The sequence below is a fragment of the Salvelinus sp. IW2-2015 genome, unplaced genomic scaffold, assembly GCF_002910315.2.
Source record: "Salvelinus sp. IW2-2015 unplaced genomic scaffold, ASM291031v2 Un_scaffold16692, whole genome shotgun sequence".
In the NCBI taxonomy this organism is placed as follows: domain Eukaryota; kingdom Metazoa; phylum Chordata; class Actinopteri; order Salmoniformes; family Salmonidae; genus Salvelinus; species Salvelinus sp. IW2-2015.
This window is the reverse complement of record NW_019957711.1, coordinates 37,638-45,852: the sequence shown is the minus strand read 5'-3', so window position 1 is coordinate 45,852 and position 8,215 is coordinate 37,638. Positions and strand designations below refer to the sequence as shown.

The following is an 8,215-nucleotide window of genomic DNA, read 5'->3' as shown; positions in this document are numbered from 1 at the left end:
TGTTATTGTTTAGCCATCTGTTATTGTTTAGCCATCTGTTATTGTTTAGCCATCTGTTATTGTTTAGCCATCTGTTATTGTTTAGCCATCTGTTAATTGTTAGCCATCTGTTAATTGTTAGCCATCTGTTAATTGTTAGCCATCTGTTAATTGTTAGCCATCTGTTAATTGTTAGCCATCAGGGATCCTACGGGATGTGAAAAGACAGTCTGGTACGAGTCAACATGACAGCTGTGAGTTGGGAAGGAGTGAGCACTTTGGGGSAGGGGGCAGGTCAGATGAAGTGAGGAAGAACAGATATCACTAAGGTTCTGTCTAGCAACAGAGATGCATTGGCTGATCAGACGTGTAGGAGGAGACTCAGCCTAGGAGAAAGGGTTACATATCAGGGCTTGTGTGAATGTCTTATGCAGCTGTATCGACCCAATGGGTGAATAAACTTGGTTTGAGCTTTATTAAGCGTCCGTGAATTTTAATCGGTTCATTTAGAACCTGACAAAGGTTTGGGAATCGCTTCCTTTTAGGTGGTTGTAGAATTTAGCGGCTCTTTTCTGGATTTTGATAATTAGCAGGTATTGACCAAAATCTGCTCTGCATGCATTATTTGGTGTTTTACGTTGTACAGAGAATATTTTTGCAGAATTCTGCATGCAGTCTKAATTTTTTTTTTGTCCAATTTTGTGAATTCTTGGTTGGTGAGTGGACCCCAGATCTCACAYCCATAAAGGGCAATGGGTTCTATAACTGATTCAAGTATTTTTAGCCAGATCCTAATTGGGATGTCCTTTTGACTGCATAGAAGTCTGTTRTTGCCTTGTCTCTCAGATCGTTCACAGCTTTGTGGAAATGACCTGTGGTGCTGATGTTTAAGCCGAGGAATGTATATTTTTGTGTGTGTTCTTGGGCAACAGTGTGTTGATGGAATTTGTATTTGTGGTTCTGGCAACTGGACCTTTTTTGGAACACCATTATTTTTGTCTTACTGAGATTTACTGTCAGGGCCCAGGTCTGGCAGAATCTGTGCAGAAGATCTAGGTGCTGCTGTAGGCCCTCCTTGGTTGGTGACAGAAGCACCAGACCATCAGCAAACAGTAGACATTTGACTTCAGATTCTAGTAGGGTGATACCGGGTGCTGCAGACTMTTCTAGTGCCCTTGTCAATTCGTAGTTAAGTGTTGATGAGGGTTAAACTGCAACCCCCCCCCAGCAGTGAGGAAATCTGTTTTTTTTTCACATAATAACCGCACATTTGTGGTTTGTGTACATTCATTTTATAATGTTGTATTTTTCCCCCTAATACCACTTTCACTCACTTGTCTCACACACACACACCTCTGTCTGTGCTGGAATGTTCCGCCAGTGATTAACTATGCTGATGAATGCACATTTGAATAACTTCACAGGATTAAAGTCACTATAGAGTTGTGGGTTATCTAATATGCATTCACACACTGCTGGCATACAGAAAGATATATGATGATCTATACTGATTGCTGTGTGTGTGTGTGTGTGTGTGTGTGTGTGTGTGTGTGTGTGTGTGTGTGTGTGTGTGTGAAATGTTCAATAGAGCGAGAGAATAAAAGAGAGCCTGTTCCACCTGTATAAATGACATCAGACTGAACATGTCCAGTATTTAGGCCTTGTGTAATGATCAGTCTTTGTGTGTCATGTCTGTTTTGTGTTCCCCTCCAGATCCTGCACCACCACATAGGGTCAGTGGAGAAGCTGTCGTTGACCACCAGCGGGTGTCCTCTGGTCATCCAGTGTCGTAACTTCAGAGTGGTCCACTTTGTGTTCCAGAGAGAGAGAGACTGTCACGACATCTACAGCTCACTGCTCAGACTGCTACGACCAGGTACCTAATGTGTGTCTGGGTCTCTGTCTTTCAGTGTGTGCAGGATGCTTGAGTCAAGTGAAGTTTCAAAATAATGTTCACATTTTCTCTCTTTTCCCCTTCTCTTCTCCTTCCTTCCCTCCCTCTCTCATCCTCTTCCCTCCCTCTCTCCTCCTCTTACCTCCCCCTTCTCCTCCTCTCTCCTACCCCTCCTCTGTTTATTTCTTGTTCGTCCACGCCCGCTTTCTACTGTGGTTTGTTCGCTTGTTTGAATACAATTTCGGCATCAGCGATTAATGTTTTTATATTTGGTGTTTATTGTTTTACCTATCTTTTTGGTGCGTTGTCCTTCCGCTTCTGCTCCCCACCTCCCCCCATCTCCTCCCCCACCGAGTCTGTTCCCACACCCCCCACACCCATCCCACTCCCGTTTCCACGCTCCCCGACATCCCCACGTACTTCACCCTACGCGTCCACCACCCCCTCCCCGCTCACTCTCTCTTTTAATTGGTCGTTTTTTACTTTGCTCTTCATTTGTTGATTGTTTTTGTTCTGTTCCTCTGGCACTTGTTTTGGGTATCGCTTGTCGTGTGGCCACATACCGCCTCATTCTCCCCGGCTCTATGGTGCTGTCTCTCTACCGCGCCGAGCCCCCCTCCGAAATACAAATGGCGTGCGAAGGACTGCTGCGGCTCTGTTCGGAATGCCCGGGCGCGGCGCGCCCTGCCAGGGCGACGCTTCCTCTTCCTACACCCTCCCTCCCTCTTCCTCTGCCTCTCTCTCTCTTCTCCATCTATCTCTCCTTCCTAGTATCTCCTATGAGGACGCCTATAGTTCTCTCTACAACCCCAAGCAGAAGGAGCAGCAGAGAGAGGAGGGCTGGCAGCTCATCGACCTGGGGGCGGAGTTTTGAGAGGATGGGCGTCCCCTGCGACCATGGCAATCATGACGTCAACAGGAACTACAAGGTTGGGGGTCTATCAATAGTAAATGTTAGGCCCTGTCCAGAAACAAACCGTTGGTGTCTGCAAGATCTAATGGGGAATAGTGTTGATGGATGTTTACAACCTGTCCTATGTAATATTCCCTCTCGTTGTGGTTGTAGATATGTGAGACGTATCCCAGGGACCTGTATGTGCCCATCGCAGCCAGTAGCCATCATCGTCGGCAGTCCAAGTTCAGGAGCAAAGGACGCTTCCCTGTCCTCACATACTTCTACCAGGAGAAGAAGGTAACACCTAACCCTTACAGCGTCCTCCAACCCTTACCCAGCGTCCTCCTACTACAGCCCTACACCCTTACCCGCGTCCTCCTAACTTCCCAGCGTCCTCCTAACCTACTCTCCTAACCCTTCACCAGCGTCTCCTAACTTAACCTTACTACCACGTCCTCCTAATCCTTACCACGCCGTCCTCCTAATCCTTCTACCAGCGTCCTCCTAATCCTTACCCAGCGTCCTCCTAAGTCTTACCACGTCTCCTAATCCTTACCCAGCGTCCTCCTAATCCTTACCCAGCGTCCTCCCTAATCCATTACCCAGCGTCCTCCTAACTTGTACCTTTACCAGCGTCCCCTAACCTTACTTTACCCAGCGTCCTCCTAATCCTTACCAGCGGTCCCTAATCTTACCCGCGTCCTCCTAATCCTTACCCAGCGTCTCCTAACTACCCCCAACCTTACCTTACCCGCGTCCTCCTAACCCTTACTTACCAGCGGCCCTAACCTTACCTTACACGCGGCCTCTAACCTTCTACCTTACCGCGTCCCTCATAACCTTACCTTCCGGCGTTCCCCCTAACCCTTACCTTACCCGCGCTCCTAACCCTTTCTTACCGGCGTCCCCCTAACCCTTTCCTTACCGGCTCCTCATAACCCTTTCTTACGGGTCCTACCCCCTTACCACGGCGTCCTCACCTAACCCTTACCTACCGGCGTCCCCCTATCCTTACCTTACCTTCGCGCCCCCTAACCTTACTTACGGCGTCCCGCCTACCTTAACTTACCCCGTCCTCCCTTACTTACGCGGCGTCCTCCTAACCTTACGGTTACGTCCTCCTAACCGCCTTACCTTACGTCCAGAGCCTTCTACACCTTACCCAGCGTCCTCCTAACCTTTCCTTACCCAGCGTGTCTCCAACCCTTTCCTTACCCAGCGTCCTCTAAACCCTTCCTTACCAGCGTCCTCCTAACCCTTACCTTACCAGCGTCCTCCTAACCCTTACTTACCAGATCCCCCCTCTAAACCCTTACCCTAACCAGCGTCCTACCCTAACCTTACCTTACCCCAGCTCCTCCTAACCCTTACCTTACCCAGAGTCGTTCTCTAATTACCCTTACGCAGCGTCCTTCCTAACCTTTCCTTACCAGCGTCCTCCTAACCCTTCCTTACCCAGCGTCCTCCTAACCTTTTTACCCCGCTCCTCATAACCTCTTACCCAGCGTCCTCATTATACCTTACCTTCAGCGTCCCCCTAACCCTTACCTTACCAGCCGTCCTCCTAACCCTTACCTACCCAGCATCCTCCTAACCCTTACTCCAGCGTCCTCCTAACCTCTACTCCTCTAACCTTACCCTACCCGAGTCTTCTAACCCTTACCCAGCGGTCCCTCCTAAACCCTTACCTTACCCAGCGTCCTCCTAACTTACTCCAGACGTCCTCCTAACCCTACCCAGCGTCCTCCTAACCCTTACCCTCATCCTCCTAACCTTACTTACCCAGCGTCCCCTAACCCTTACCTTACCCAGCGTCCTCCTAACCCTTACCCAGCGTCCTCTAACCTTACCACTCCTAACCCTTACCTGCATCTTCCTAACCCTTACCTTACCCAGCGTCCCCTAACCCTACCACCGCGTCTCCCTAACCCTTCCAGCGTCCTCCTAACCTTCAGCCAGCGTCTCCTAACCCTTACCTTACCCAGCGTCCCCTAACCCAGGGAGTGGGCAACTTTTTGATCTTCGCGTTGCGGCCAACAATGTGTTCTTAAATTTAGACCGAGAAGCGGGCCGGGCGCAGGTAGCGATTTGCGATGGTCATGATCTTGCCCGTTATATATACTAAGCATTCAGTTATGTAAGTAGTGAGTGCAAACCTCATACGAGCAGTAAGAACACTACAACCAATTTATTAACTCCGTCTTTCAATTGTGAAAAATACCCTTATCAGTTTAATAAATTTGTCTACAATATGGCAAGATATGCGCATTTACATACTATTTCGCAATACCGGATGAGGAAATGTAAATAATTAAAATAACATAGCACTGTGATTTATCAAAGATTGCGATCTGTTTTTTTAATAAGTTCAATCGAAGGTGCAAAGTTAAAGAAATCAACATTTATTGAAAAATGGAATCACCTTTCAACATCAAAAACATATATATACACAACGAAATACTCAAGACTCAATAATATTACTTGTGTTAAACTCCCGCAAAAATCATGAGATGAGCAGTCTGACGCCAGCGCTCACATAAACTCCCACGACCCCTCGCCTTCCACGCGCAAAAACAGTACATCGTTGTATCGTCTGCCAAGCACACAACATAGGCTTATTATAAATATCTCCTGCAGCGAAAGCATTTAAAATTTTAAATTCAAGAGCATGTGCGGCTTTAATACCAAGCCTACTAGTAACCCGCAGCTTGGAATGCGCTATCTCATTTTAAAAGACGCAACTATCCCAACTATTACCTATGCATCTTTCAATAACAACAGAGAAAAATCACCACTATTCAGGGGAACAGTGTGTTGGTCTCTCCTTTTTTTGGCCCCCGCAGTTTCGGCCATTCAAAAGGGTCTGGAGTTTAGTTTTGTGTGGCACTTCTCAGGACAGATCGAGAGGTCTTGGTCAGTTATGATACATTCTGACTTGGCTTTGTTGATCCTTCATGACGCTAACGTCTGCTCACACACGACTAAATCGAGCCACAAACACTAAACACAGCATCTTCTGCGCCTCCTCACGAGTTTGAAACGCTAGTCTCGTTAAGGTGATAGCGATAAAGTTTCAGTTTTAAGAGACTTGAACTTCTCCTTTGAGACGGAGTCAGACTGAAATCGATATTCAATGGAGCTCCTGCGGTGCGTTCGGTCTTGTTACAGGGGGGACGGACACCAGATTGATAGTGAACTTGTCAATTTTTCAAAATCACAGAAGCTGACGGCAAAATTCTCTCTGTGCATCGTTCCCAGTGTTTCTCCATATTTTCTTCGCAATTTCGGGCGCTCTTTTCTTGCACGCGTAGTGGGTAATTGCGGAAAGCATTTGTTTAGCATTTGCGGAAAAAAACCAGTTGTGATTGAGGCTCTCAACAGCTTGTTGTACATGCGTGCCAAACTTGATCTCCCCTGTAGCTTGCAGCGGTTCAGCGCATTATGGGCTGAAAAATTTCCACAGCAAACGTCAAAGTTCACAAAGGCCAGTGGTTGTGTCGCTCAGCTCGGGATCGTTCTGTCGGAGATCGCCCAATTAAAAGTAAGATCGCAAGCGAGCTCCAACATGCGCGCGAGCGCGAAACCTTCTGACGCCCAGACTGATTGAACACACTCTTCACATCTAGACTGTCTGTCACCGAGATGGAAACTAGAACTGTCCTTGTGATCCGCATGTAGTTTCTCGAGTGAAGTCGTCACATGAACGGACGATGGATGAAGATCCCTTGCTCGTCTGTAGATTGTTTATACAAGCGGAGATTACACAGACGTGATTAGCCTCCGATACAGACACACCAGAGCCCTTACACTGATAAGTACTCATATCACATATAACAATCCTCTGGTTGAGCAAGTTTTACATTTTTTCACTCAAATTCACTTGATTCTCTTCTCAGACAGACCTCTGTAAATCTAGTGTATTTTCATGTATCATATTTGCCATCATCCGTGGACATTGGCAAAGTTACTCCAAGGTAGCTTCCATTCTCTCGATGACCAGCAGCTACTCTGTTCAATAAGTCCCTCTCTCGCGTTTTCACTTCCCTTAGTGCTTCATGCTCAAAGCTCCTCCGTTATCTCAAACTAGTGTAATCCTACGGATAAATTAAGGAGACTGTAGCAGTCTTTTATGTCACTTTCATCCTAGTGCTAGTGAATACTAACTTAAAGACTCCGCTTTTTGTTAAACTCGGCTGACTATATCTTCGTCAATCATCCACGGGCCAGTCCTGTCCGCCTGCTACTATTTTTCAAACCTTGGCTTTCCTCTCGGACACACAGAGACTGCGTTCTTAGCATGCACGCTTTCAAAAACTCGCCTCGAGAAGAAAGGCTTCTAGCATTTGCTATTGAATCCAGCAAATACTCTGCCTTGGGTACTTGACTCATGGAATTTCAGTTTACGCTTTCGAAAAAGTCTCTGTATGACTCTGTAATTTATGCTGTCCAACTCTGACATAGACGGCCGCGTTCTGTTTGACTTGTTGCTAGCTAGTTTGCATGCTGTCGTGGCAAAGTGACGGGCTGATATTTATCTCTGAAATAATCCGCACAGCTTTTGCATATCACGACGAATACAGCCGTTGATCGACTTCATGAAGAAGTATTTGTTGCCACTCCTATTATTACACACTCGCATGTCGCTTGTCCACTTTCTTCTCTTTGGTTTCCGCTCATTTTCACAGATAGCTTAATTTGGTACGTGAAACGATAGTTCGAAAATTAAACGTGAAATAAAGAGAAATACGCGCACTCCATACAACGGTAATGTGACTATCTTTGAAGTCGCCCATCTCATTGGGAGAACGTGGGCAATTGCAGGGAAAAGGGGAAAAAGAATAGACGTTTTACTATAAATTGGACAAGTTTCGCGGTGCCGGATATACAAAGGCCTAACGGCCGTATTGGCCGCGGGCCGGTAGTTTGCCCAAGTCTCCAAACTTAACCTTACCCAGCGTCCTCCTAATCCCTTTACCCGCGTCCTCCTAATCCTTACCAGCGTCCTCCTAACCCTACCGTTACCTCAAGCGTCCTCCCTTAACCTTACCTTCCCACCGGCCTCCTAACCCTTACCTTACCCGGCGCTCCTAACCTTACCTTACCGCTGTCCTCCAAAATACCCTTACTTTACCCAGCGTCCCCTAACCCTTACCTACCCGGCGTACCTCGTTTGGTATAGAAATCAGTGCACCCTTTCCTTACCGGCGTCCCCTAACCTTTCCTTACCCGGGTCCTCATACTTTTCCTTACCCGGCGTCCTCCTGACCCTTACCTTAAGTCCTCCTAACCTTACCTTACCATGAGTCCTTCTACCCTTACCCAGCGTCCTCCTAACCTATTCCTTACCAGCGTCTCCTAACCCTTTCCTTACCATGCGTCCTCATAACCTTTCTTACCCAGCGTCCCCTCTAACCTTACCTTAAACAGCGTCTCCTAACCTTAACTTT

The 8,215-nt window shown here is 47.2% G+C and overlaps 1 pseudogene; it reads left to right on the top strand.

Moving 5' to 3' along the window:
- The window catches only part of LOC112081049 (phosphatidylinositol-3,5-bisphosphate 3-phosphatase MTMR6-like), a 29,937-nt pseudogene that overhangs the window by 12,018 nt on the left and 9,704 nt on the right, over nt 1–8,215 (top strand).